This window comes from Monopterus albus, unplaced genomic scaffold (genome assembly GCF_001952655.1).
Source record: "Monopterus albus unplaced genomic scaffold, M_albus_1.0 scaffold392.1, whole genome shotgun sequence".
In the NCBI taxonomy this organism is placed as follows: domain Eukaryota; kingdom Metazoa; phylum Chordata; class Actinopteri; order Synbranchiformes; family Synbranchidae; genus Monopterus; species Monopterus albus.
In genome coordinates, this window is record NW_018128272.1 from 63,252 (window position 1) to 76,997 (window position 13,746).

Consider the following 13,746-nt stretch of genomic DNA (forward strand, 5'->3'; position numbering starts at 1 on the left):
GAATGGAAACCATATGTCTTCTACATGTATCATAAGCTGGTTTTGTTTACCCCCATCTTAAATCAAGAATGTATTTTTTCAAAAATTACAAAGAATTTTGAGCTGTACATCTGCCTCTGTTACCACTGTAAACTACAAATGTGTAGTGTGTGTGTGTGTGAGAACAAGCATAGCCACAATAAAGGAGGGGAAGGGGTTTGGGAAATAGTCAGTTGCTTAAATTTAGGGTGTTCTCCCTCTGACCTACCAGATGCTGCTGGTCAGTTGTCTTTGTCCATGATTTTTCTGTCAGATGAATTAAAAAAAAAAAAAAAAGTTTTGGAGAAAGTTTAAAAAAATTGAGTGAAAATTGAGAAAAATGTGATTGGAAGACTGAAGAAAGAAAAGAAACAAACGGAAAGGGGGATAGTGAGTGAGAAACTGACAGTATTATTGTTATTATAAGTTATTCATTTCCTCTCCTACTGATTCATACTGGATGTTCGCCTCTGACCAGAGTTGGCCCGTCGTGGCCTCTTTCAGACCACAGCCATCAGAGAGAAACACAGTGTGAGAGACTTTTACAGGATCTCAAATTAGCCAATCTGTGGATCTTATGTAATACAATCTAACAATATCTGTGAATTCACAGCTTCTAGTGTGTTTCTTTTTCACAGTCTAGCTGCATTCGTTGCATGGATATCTTTACTACAGTTACAGTTAGATCTGAAACATCAAATGTGTGTTTGTGCACTTACTTAGCACCGCTCTTTCATAACTACTACAGGGGGCTTTTTTCTTGATGTTATACAGTTGGATGGATTAATACACATTGTATATTGGTACACAAAACTTTGCTGTTCAGTATCTCAGCCCACCACACCATTTCTTGTAAATTCTGGCAGTTAGAAAAAGTGCAAAACCTTTTTCAAACCTTTGGCAGTGAAATAAGGTCCCACATGGGGTAAAAATGAAGCTTTTAATGTGATGAGATTAGATTGGATGAAACTTTAATAATCTCCATTGAGAAATACAGTCATTGCAGCAACAGCAAGTAATAGGATATATTGAAGAAAAATAGGATTTAAATACGAACAGAGTAAATGGGGGGTTATACAAACATATGCAACTGACTGTAATTTACAATAACTATATTGGTGCAATTTAATTTACAGCAAAGCAGCAAGAGTAAGTTTAACATTTCTCTCTAATCCAAGAAAGGTTTAGACTGTACTGCATTTCCCTCTATAGTTAATGTAAAAACAACAGCCACCTGGTGTGTTTGCGTGCAGTATGAACAAGCTAATGTACTGTATGAGTCTGTCTCTCTGATGTTCGTGCATTGCTACATTATGTGTGTGTGTGTGTGTGTGTGTGGTTTGCAGGGCTGATAAACAGGCAGTGGGATGGGAGGTGGAAGGAGTCCACTGCATCAGATTATTGACGCAATTCTGGCAGAAGGCAGAGTCAGGCGCTCCAAAAAGTCCGGCTGGCGGGGCTTAGTACTGCAACCTGATCCCCTCTATCCGATAAACAGCAATGAAAACCAAAACAGGCAGCAAGGGACAACTTTGTCTATTCTTATACCCCTTCTTGTACCTTATTTGCCACCTTTGTAGCAGTGAGCACTAGGGATCCCTTTAGTCCAGTTTGCCTTCCTGTTAGTCTGCCAGTGTCCTACTGTCTGGCGCTCACTTACTCTGCCAGTGTCTCAGGATGTCGTGTTGAAAAATGGCCACATGCCAGTGTTACATCCAAACCTGTGACCTGTCAGATTTTGTGACTGCAGGGGTGCTGTTGTACATTTTTAATCATTTGTTGTGTCGACAGTAAGCCAGAAGAAGAGCAAGTATGTAAATGGAGTAAACTAGTCCAAGTGTAGCCCCATTGATTCCGCTTCTACTGGTGTGACTGGACTGCCACTCTTTGCCCAGTCTATGTGACCCATGGATGTACAGAGTAGAAGTGAATATTATTGTGTTCTTTCAAGAAAGAGACCATTAACTTAGTTTGATCATGTTGTTCATGGTATATGTCAATGTAAAGAATATGAAATTTGTTACTTACTGTAAGGAAACAAAGACTATTCGAAGAAACAGCTCATTGGGTATGTGTAGTCATTAAAAGATGACTCTGTACCTGCAAAACAATTATGTCAGCAACAACAAAATGTTTTCTGCTGCTGAGTCAAACCTCTCTCTCTCATTTAGGTGAAAGTATTCAGCACAGGATCAACATAGAACCAGCAAAGCACAGGTCACATTCCCGGTCAGGATACATGACCTTACTGTACCTGTACAATAACTGATTAAAAACATCACAATCATTGTTTTTGCCTCTTTATCTTCTTCTCATAATCATTTTGCACACATCTGTTCTCATTTGTGATGATCACAGAGCCACCATGGGGGGGGCAGCTGTTGCTCAGGAAGTAGAGTGGCTAGTTTCCTAACTGGAGGATTAATGGTTCGAATCCTGGCTTGTCCAGTCAACATGTCGAAGTGTCCCTGAGCAAGACAATAAACCCCCAGTTGCTCCTCGTGATGTGATTGTTTGAGTGTGAATGGGTGAATGGCCAAGTAGTGTGAAAACTTTGACTGTGCTGCACACACTCTTCTTTTGACTCACTGTCGACACAACAAATGATAAAAATGTGCAACAGCACCCCTCTGGTCACAAAATCTGATGGGTCACAGATTTCAGTGTAACACCATCATTAAGGTCTGAGGTCTGGGCCTGTAATTACCAATTATCAACTTAGGACTGAAAAAACCTCCTACATCAAAGTAGGACTTAAAAGTTGTTTATGAAGCGGCATCCTCCCACTTTCAACGAGGAGAAATCCCATTCCCAAGAACAAGATTGACGCCACTGTTTAATGACACTCACAGTCGCAAGGTGACATTATACTTATGTGTTGTAGTTTTTCTGACAGCTGGAGTTTGTAGTTTTAGATGGTGAGAAACGGAAATGCCGATATCAGCGCCACTTCTCAAGGGAAGGCTTTGTGTGTACAGACAACAAAACTGCTGAAAATAACATTCATTAACTGCTGTAGCAGTGTGCTTTATATCAGTTCTGTTTCTGTAACAGGGTGAAAGTTTACTGGAATACCACTCGTAATGTGACTCACCTGTGTAAAATTATCTTTATCAGCCCTATTTTTTTTATAAATCCCTTTAATAAAGATGTGTATTCAGAAGTAATAATTATTATAGTTTTAGTCTGCTTTCACTGTCTGTGGATCCATTTGCCAGTAAATCAAGGATCACTTTAACAACCACTCAAGTGTTAATGCTGTGATCACATCTTCAATCAAAAAAAGCCCATTGGTGCTCATGGCGATTATTTTAACGTGTGTGCCACCAACAACTCCAGCATGTCCAAGGAAACCAGTGAGTTGTGTATCTGTAGCTGGTTTTTCACTAATTAATACTGAGTGGTTTGGAAATGAACAAATTGAAGCATTATCAAATCTTTCATGCTTTAAATTAAAGATTGTTTATTATATACACTATGTGATTTTATTAATGCTAATACTTTCACACTTTTAAAGAAATTCGAACAGTCACTGAGCCACTAAGTAAGTCGAGTGGAGCTGAGCACATTGTGCTTTGCTCAAGAACAGCTTGACACCAAAAGCTGTGACCTGGCAGCGCACTTCTGATTTATTTTTCTCATTTTCTCTGATGAGATTTTAACCATCTGTTTGAATAAAGTCAACTTCTTCAGCTTGTAGATAACCACAAGCAAACATTATAAAGAAGCTATCAGAAATGGACTGTAGTGACCTACAGGTGATCTGTCTGAGCCATCCACCATCTCTTGCTGCTGCATCTATAAGCTGTGATTTAGTCTAGGACCTGAGCAAGGGTTAAGAACATCTAAGCAATGCCATGTGTTTGCTCGGCAGAGTTAGTCTGCATTGCCAGGCCAATCATCTACCGTTGGCTGTTTAAGCTATGGAGCTAGGACTTTCTACTGCCAGCCTTTCTACTGCCAGTGGACCTGTGGACTTGGCTGAGTATGACTCCCTCCCTCCATGGCACTTAGTGCAGAGGTATTCAGCCAACAGACTGTGATCTTGTGCAGAAACGTGCTGGAAACAGGGCTACTGAGGGCTGTGAGCATTATAATCTTCAGCAGTATGCCCAATACTCTTGGCCCAGTCTTAGCTGCTCTCAAATATCCTTTAATGCTACTAATGCAAGGTCTTGGCTTTGTGAGTTTTTATTATCATCATTAATGAGTTATTTATTCCTTATCAGCAGTACCAAAGCAGTTGTGATCCTGCTAAGTTAAATTCTGATATATGGAAAGTGTATCTTTTTTAGGAGTATTGCACAACACTGGTAGGATTGGGGGCTCAATTCCCATGAATCTTTGCTAAAACTATATGCACTCAAAGTGTTGCAAGAAAGTGTTCTCCAAATGATTTGTTATAGCTGATAAGTCCAATAAGATTAATGATTCAATATGTATTTAGCTGACATGTGCTCTATTTTCAGCACAGATTCTCTAAAGTAACTGAGTAGTGTGACAAAATTGTGTGACTATGAAAAACAGACAAGGTGTAAACATTTTCAGTTGTGTCTTATAGATGTATGTCAGGAACACACATCTTTGGATATAAGACCACTGGTAACAGATAAAGAGACAAAGTATCATGTAATCACTGGCAACTTGAACTGAATCAAAATGACCACAAATATAGAGTTAGCATTATTACAACATGGTTTTGACTGTGTATGTCTGCCTGTTAGAAAACAAATCAAAAATTAATTTGAGTTTCGACAGTGATCACAGCAAACCAAGAAAAGGAGCATACTAGGAAGTGTGGTGGTTTTACAGTGGCAGCGTACTGGCTTCTTGTTTCCTGGTTTACAGTAGAAGCTAAGTGTTTAATGAGAGCCCTGTAAACCTTTGGTGCAGTGGTGTGCATTCAACTTCCAGTTTGTAACTACAGTAAGTATCTTTCATAAGGACAAAATAACACTGTAGCAAATGCCTGGACACATCTGAAAGTTTACAAATGCAATTCACCTGCACTTCCCTGTGAAATAGGTGGTACTATGGTGCTAAACAACTGTGAGCTAAAAGCTAGCACACTAACAAGCAAGGAAAATGCTAGCACTAATCATTCCCAGTAACACTCCAGGCTTCTTTCTAATATCTGCTCTGTGCTGTTTACTTCCCCTGACATTTTGTTCCCATTTTTTCAATAAGGAGTTATTGAAGGGAGGGCAACATAGGTTAGCAAGCTCATTATTCTACTGCTAATGGGAAAATCCTGTTGGTGATTACAAGAGGTATTAAACATTGACCCCGTCTCATCAATCAATTAAAACATTTGTTTGTATAGAACCGTTCATACAGTTTGTGCTATTCAAAATACTTTCCAGATTACTGTCAATATGACAGAATAAATCTAAATGTTAAAAAGTTTAATGGCAGAGTCTCATAACCAACTGAAACCTGTTTATCTTTTGTGCAAGATTAACAGAGGATCATTAAATAAAAGTTGATGGTGCAACATATTTAATGAGCTACGACATTTTTGGACTTTCTGGCTCTTTGTTCCCTCAAAGCTCATTTTGATCAGCAGCTTAAATCTGTATGTCAAAAAGCAAGATGGACTTGACAAACTTGTGCAACGTTACTTCAGTCCCACAAGTAATAATTATAGCAATTCCTCTGAAACTGATTTTGCCACTAAATCAGGGCCAGAACTGAAGCATAGCACAGGATGAGAGTTACAGAGGAAGCACTGCAGAGAACTTATACCCAGAACCAAAGGATTTGATTTTGTACTTCTTTTTTGTCTCACATAAATGAGCTTATGAAGAAAGAGTCAGAGGTAGAATTATGTTTTCAGTGTGGAATTGCAGGCCAGAACTAGAATTAAAGGTTTTTATTTTGAAGGTGGTGACAAGGTCCTGGTTCTCGCAGATGTTAGTTTAGGGGAAATGTCTGATACAATTAGATAGGTTGAGCCAAAAGAATCTTAAGTGATACATGTAGCTGCAGAAGTCTCTTGACAGAAAGATGTTTGGGGGGGGATTTGTGTGTTTGTATGCGGGATAATAAACCTTGCTGTAAGTGTGTATATGTTTGTATATGTGTGCTGTTTTGGATTTTTTTTCTGGAAGCTACTGTACAGTGTCTAAGTGTCTGATCAGGCCCATTAACTACAACAGTGACTGACAATACTCAAACCCCACCACATTCTCTCTCTCTCTCACACACACATTGCTACAGCACTTTGGCTAGTCATCTTCTGGCTGAGTTTGGGTCGCCAGGGGTTCAGTTTTTCTGGGAATGTTATTTAACTTGCATGGCAGCATATGGTCTATGTAACAGCATTTTACCCCTGGGAGATTTTTTTTTCTAACTGATGATCTTTAGGAGGAGTGAGATCCAAATATGCAGCATGTTGCAACCTCATTAAGAGTTTGTTTCTGGTTTGTTGTGATTGGGGCTTGGCTCTGAGGAGGGAGATGCTGGATGTTCTGATGCCATTTTAATACAGCATACAGGTGGTCACACATACATGAATAGTCACCTTCTCATAGTCATAATCCATGTGTGTATAACAGGACAACTACTCCAGTGCAATAAGTTCCATCTATCAATTATCTATACCACTTATGTTGAAAAGGATCACAGGGTTCTGGAGCCAATCCCAGCTGACATTGGGGAGTTGCAGTAAGTTGTAAACATAACTACTGCACATAACAATCTGAAAGTGTATATGTCTATATTTATAAACTGTTTCCTCTTTATTCTCCTATTCTCTTCCCATTTTAAATGCACATATTTCCTACTTTCTTGTTGACTTGCAAGCACATTGAGAGACAATTTGCATGTGTGTTTAATGCATGACCAGTAAGAGTTATTCTGATTGTGATTCTCATGAGGCTGCTGGAGGTTTGGCTGAGGAGATGAGATGGTGATTGTGGTCGTTCCTCTGACACTGCTGGGGGTGGTGGAGACGCCTGCCCACTTAACTATTACCCATAAAGGTGGACCATGTGTCAGTGTGTGTGTGTGTGTGTGTACATGCTTGCATTACTGTATACTCATTTGCTTGTGTATATGTGACCTTTATTTTTATTATCTTGTAAGTGTGCAGTACTACATCTTTAAACAATAAAAGGCTGATAAACTGTGTTGTAATTACTGTTGTGGTAAACAAAACAAAACAAAAAAACCATCATTCCAGCAGTATTAATGTAAACCCTGTTTTAAAGTATGTGATGCTGCAACGCAACACTAAAGAAGCACTAAAGAGCAGTGGTGGAATGTACTGTAACTAATTACAAATCATTTGTACTTTACTTGTCCCCCTCTTGAGAAACATTCAACTGGTGGTGCATATGAATGCAGTGGCCTCTCTTGGTGTTTTTTGTCCTTACCCGCTTCTTTATCTGCCTCTTTGCTGACTAATAACAACACACATGTCTGCATTAGCTGCAAGTAAAACTGTCAACAGCTGCTAGACTTTGGCAGAACAGGTATTTTTGACAATACAACTATTCTAGTGAAGGAGCTACAGTGGCTAGGCCTACTACGACCTCCAGGCCCACAGAACCTGGCCTTGCCATTGGCTAACAGCGCAAAGGGACACCGTAAACACTGCCAGAGGGATGAAAGTGTGGAAACAGAGACAAAACAGTCTCATTTACTTATACCTAAAACCAGAAATTCTTAGTAGGAGGCTCTGTGTTGTTCAGCAGTGTGAGCACTTGGAGTAGGAAAACTTGAGCCATCTAAAAAACAGAACAAGAACCTAGCTTTGCTAATCCAACTTTATATGTAAACCGCATTTTCACAGACTTTTGTCATGCTATCACTTCTTCCAAATCTTCCTCTGTTTTCATGTGTTTTAGTGGTTTTTCTTATGTAAAACCTCTTTGCAAACTACTTTTTATCATCTGGTTTATATTACAAACCATCATGTCATTTTGATTACTTTATTACATCCAACTGACTCCCTTCAGAATCAGTGCAATCCTTGTACAGTAAACACATTAGACACAGAAGTAAACTCCTGGTCTGACCCTGTTTTACCTCATGCTGTTTGCTCTCCCTGGTCTTCCTAAAAGGCTGCAGGGCTGAAAAACCTTGCTGGGGATTCCTCAGATCAAAAAGTCCTTCTTTCTTTTCTTTGCACTTGTCTTGTTCCTAGAACAGCTGCTTTGCTTTGTTGTCTTAGCATCTGATGCATACTTTAAGATCATTTAGAATCATAATTGATAATGATAATTGGGATGCAAACACAGAAAGTAAGCACAGTATCTACAGTTTAACTTTTAACTTAATTTGATATGAAACTACAAATAAAATACCAGTTATTAGAAACATTCCCCCATTAAAAAAGACTCCATATGTTGTTTGTGCATGTAACTTATTCATTAAATGACCCATATGGTTGTTTAGATTGGGAGGATTAGTTGGGTTACACATTTTTTTTAATTTTGCGATCTAACCATGAAACAACCATGTCTTGTAAAAGTAATGTTTATGTTTTTAAACTATTTTTCCCAGTGATGTTGTGGTGACAAACGTGGTAATTGTTAGCTGTAAAGTGGCAGAAAAGGTTACTGCAGGCACACAAGTATCATTTCTAGTTTTAGTTTTTTATGTCTAACCATCATGCTTACTTTGACAAATGGTAATTAGCAAATGATTTGTGGAAAATACAAGAACACATGTTAGCTGGTCAGGTGCTATGATCTACTCAATAATCTGATGTTATCAATACCAAATTGTGTTGTTGCCCAAAATGTAGAATAGCTATGTTGGTCCACAGTGTTAAACATAGTAATGTCACAATAATGGCTGTAAAATGGTGAAATGGCAATGTTTTTGTATTGTAACACAGTGTCCATTTCATGTTCTGCTTGGTGGTTTATGGTAGTTGGCAACAACACCATGGTTCATTACTGCCACCAACTGGACTGGAGTGTGGATTGACAAGCTAACATTTAGTGTCCTACAGTTTTGAACTATAGAATGTTAAAACATTGGGAAGGTGGTGGCTGGATCCAACAAACAACTTACTTTCACGCAGAGAACCTGAGATCATGTCTGATGTTGTGCAACAGTGAACTTTTCATTTGATGGTGTTTTAAGTGAACCCAGGGACTTTCTCTAACCCTAACCATGTAGTTGTTGTGCCTAAACTTAACCGTGTATAAGGAATTTCATCCACTGTCTTTCATTTTTGCTGCCAGAAAACATTGCAATGTCAGAATTCTGGAGGTGTTACTGAGAGTACTACATCTTGCATTCTGGAGCAGTGCAGCTATAATTAATTTTGCTGTGAGACTGAGTTGTATTTCGGCTACTCGCATTCACTGTTGCTCAGCAGCTCAGAAAGTCCAGTATGACTTGATACCTTACTGTGCTGCATATCAACAGCATATATTTATATGAATACAAAAAACCGCTCTTCTAGATGTTTAAGTTAGAGCCTGGTGCTCGGGTTTCACAAAATGTGCTAAGCTTATAACAGTGCAGGGCATGGAGAACAGATACTCTCTCCAATATAATGAGAACCAGAAGCCTGTGCTCTGAAGAGAGATTTCCACTGTACACCGCAACGTATTGCAGCTTTCACATATGACCTACAAACTCAAACAACTCAACAGTAACAGCCCTGGCAAATGAGTCATCTGTTCTTATTGTATTTGTTGAGTCATACAATAAATCTCATGTTTCTCTTAGATTTATCGCCTTGTCCAAATGCATCACATTTTGTATGAAACGCTCAAATGGTAATGTTTTAAGTGATGTTATCTCATGGTAGAGAGTTGATTGACTGTTAAAACAATGTCACAATCTGGAAACAAATAACAAGTTGAATGCCAAATGGCTCCTTCAGGGCTTTAAGGTGGCCAAATGAGATAGCTATTTCCTTGACTGAAGGACTAGAAAATGTTAAAATCTTTTTTTTTTTTCTGTCAGAAGCTTTCAAGAATGATCTGGATTTATTTATTGGAGGAAGAAGAACAGTTACCAGTACCTTTTAGAGGCGGAGGATAGGATATAGTGTGTTGGTCTATAGTTTGATAAAAATCTCATTTCCATTCCAGTCTGGGTTTACTGCTTGTTACAGGACAGCTTGCAAAGATTTCAGTCTTGGATTCTGCTCCCTAGCTCTGACATTTACAGACATAGGGCTTTGGATTATCCACACTTAAACAGGCAGTCCGAGCCCTTCACCCCTTCTGCCCCCCCTCCCTTCCTCTCCCTGGCTGAGCTGGAGCACTGGCAGGCAGCTTGTATGGTTGCTGAACCTTGCTCTGTCTTGCTTGTTCTGGTCGTATTACTGGTTCTGGATTTAATCTGGGCCCAAGCTGTCCTGCAGCTACTCCCCTACACTCATACTGTAACAACAGCATATGAAGTGGTCCTGTACATGAATTTCTTCAGCTTCTGGCTCTTAAACAGACATACACTTTAAGACAGTAAAACTGAATCACTGAAATTAAAAGACATTGACTGTTTTTGGTCCATTATACCCTTATGATGAATGTTCATAATGTTTTCAATGATTTACTACATTGCTGGTGTGCAACACAGTCTTGAATGTATGTTATACATTGTACCCAGATTCTTTGAGAGGGTTATTTTTTGAGAATGTCCAGTATCTTTTTAGGAAATGATTGCAAATGTAGTTATTTTTATCCTGAAAGTTTATAAGATCATGTCATTACAGTGATTTAACTAAAGTTACTAAAGTTGTTTACACACAGGAACTCAGGACTATATGTCCTCAGAACCAGGCCCCTTCAAACATGTAGCATACAAGAGGAGATCATCTGTATCAGAAGTGTTCTCACCTACTGGAAATACCTTATTTGGTTTATGTGCAGGGGCCACACCCAGGTAGAGCGTGCAAGAAGCAGGACATGATATGGCCATGTAGCCTTGTTGGTGTCTTCACTGGAAATGACTGTTTTCATTCTGTCACATAGAATGTCACTGACATGCCAACTAGCTCTATGTGGATACTCCAGACTATGTGCTGCTGTATTCTTACATGAGCTCACTCTGGCTTACTCTGACCTTAAGTGGACTTTGTACTAGGGAGCTGGCAGGGTAAAGTTCACTTCAGGTCCAGGTTGACTGACTAACATTTGTGTTCTCACATACCGTTCCTCCGGGTAATGTTTAGAGAATTTTAAGGTTCCAGTGCATGTTTGAAAGGGTTTAAGACTTCATGAAAAAGATTTAACATCAGTTCTAATTTTCTGAACCTGTCTCCTCACATAAGTTTTGACTGGGGTTCCCCTTTAAATGTGTAATAAAATGCATTTCATCCATACTGTTTTGCTTATGCTTAACTAACTGGTAATTATCTGATGCAGTTTCAGATTAAAAGGTTTTGTAAGAAGTTTTTTTTGGGAGTTATTTTTTGTAAAACTGTGCAGAAAGTAATTATTTAGTTTAGCAGAGCTGTAGCTTTCACAACAAAACTGACTAACCACTGCACATGAACTACAGTAAGCAGACCACACAACTGTAATTAGCCCAGTGTGGATTGGTCACTTATCAATACCTGATCTTCTTGATAAGTCTAATCAGTGTGTACAACATATTACATGCTCACATCCTTGTAACCTTTTAGAGTGATAGTGGTTATTTATGGTGCTAGTCTTGGAGGAACAGCTGAAAATAAAAGGTTAAAACTAAATGGTCAGTGGTGTTTGCTGCATTCACTGGTTAGATAGATAGATCCTTTATTGTCATTGTAACACATACAACAAAATTTAGAGTGACCTCCAGTTGGTACAGCAATAGAAAAAACATATATGAAATAAGACCATATAAAAAACTTAACCACTAAAAAAACAAAATAACAGCCCTCTCACCCTCTGGAGTGTTTCCTCTGAGCCACTGTGCTGCTGCTGTAACATACATACATATACAGTATACAGTATGTAAGGATGCTCTCAATAGAGCACCGATAGAAGGACACCAGCAGTCTCTGGGAGATGTTGGTTACATGCAAGATTGACATGTACTCTCTAATGTCTGAAACAATGAGGGCAGGGTTGGACTGTTGCTGTAAGCCTTGATCAAGGATTGTTTGGACTGGAGCCCCCTGGTCAGCGTTGTATAACAAGATTGTTAAGTACTGCCATCCTTTCAGCACACAGTCATCATTAAAGCATAAGAGGCATGAATGCCAATGTGTGTGGACACAATTTTTGCATTGACTTTTGCAAATCAAGCCAAACTCACTCTGTTATTGTTTTCCATGCCGAAATTGTCTTTTTGTCCACTGTACAACTCAGTAACCTCAAATGTTCCATGTAAGCAGACATGATTGTCAGCAGTGATGGTGAGATGAACAGTCCCATTGGGCAGTCAGACACAATTTAAGTCATGGTGTAGCTTTCCCATGGCTCAGTCAATCCACAGCATGAATATAAATGAAAAGTTCAGCGATTTTATGTTTTTGACTTATTGTTTTCCAGGTCAGATTTTCAGAGGTAGAAAACTGACAGTACAGCTTTGGATGAATGATCTTTGTAGCCAATAAAGACTATAAAAAACCAAAGCTCAGAAAGTTTACAGCAGTACTAAACAAGATCAGAGAATAAAATGTGTGTTTTATGGAAAACAGGGAAAATCACAAGTGGTCAAGTGGTTGGAAATAGTGTGGTGTCGAGGTGGTGATGGGTCTCTGTGTGAGTGTCTGTCCTGTCCTGAAGCTCTCCTCTCACCCTTGCTTTCATCTTTCACTCTGCAGGTCAACGCCACCTCAGCCTGACACACCAAACATGCTGCCAGGGGAAAAACAGGATGGGCCACTGCCGATGTCGTCAAACTGTCAACAGCTAGGTGATGATGGAGTAATAGCCTGTGTGTATGTATGTGTGTTCATGTGTGATTTTGTAGGTGTAGTGGAAGCTACCCTAGTCAAAGAGCTGCTATGACCCCACTTCTGCTTCATTCCTCCCAGTTTACCACTAAACATCCACGCAGGTGAAAAACTTTAATTTATTCATTTGGGAAAATTCAGTGAGACCAAGAGTTCTGTTAATACGCTGTGTTAACATTACAGTTGTCAATTAGCCACTGTGGCTATGCACCACCATACCAAAAGAACAGCTTAATGGTTACATTAGGTAATAGATGATAGTGTTTTCAGTATTATCTTCAGTTTACCATGACATAAAATGTCAGATCCCTTAAAGAAATTTTAAATTTCAAACTTAACATTGTCAGTATCTCATCACAAACTGCCTAGAACTCTAAACAAATGCTGATTTAAGCTTGCAGTAGCTACACTAAGGTATGCACTGACGCTATCATGTCTCTGATGTCACTAACCTTGTAATTAAACACTTCTTTTATTCTCAACTTAAAGCAGTAAAACCCCTGCACTTGAGCCACCAGATAAAATGTTGTCATCATTGTCTTGGACAATATTTGTTGGCACTCTCTCAATCTTATTACTGTGATTATGCCAGTGAGACCCTCTATCAATCCCAGAATGCAACTCTCTGTTTACTATCTGACGCCATTGTGAAATAGGTCAAATGAAAATGGTCAATGGAACATTCAAAAGTCACTAATGGTTTCAAATGGTTCATGACATCAGAACTGTCATGTTTCTTTGTGGTAAAGTACATGCCCTATATGTGGACAGTAAATTGCTACTAATATCTCTTTTTGGGCACACTCTTCATAACTTGACAGCTGATACCAACATGCATGTGACAGCAGTTTTGAAAACCTTTTGTGTACAGT

The 13,746-nt window shown here is 39.0% G+C and overlaps 1 long non-coding RNA gene across 1 annotated transcript in view; it reads left to right on the top strand.

The window, feature by feature from the left end:
- Positions 1–12,816, top strand: part of LOC109951479 (uncharacterized) — a 38,071-nt gene extending 25,255 nt beyond the window's left edge. Inside the window, exon 3 of the long non-coding RNA XR_002273611.1 lies at positions 12,743–12,816. This is a non-coding gene — a long non-coding RNA (uncharacterized LOC109951479). The remainder of the gene's footprint in view (positions 1–12,742) is intronic.
- Positions 12,817–13,746: the final 930 nt, after the last annotated feature.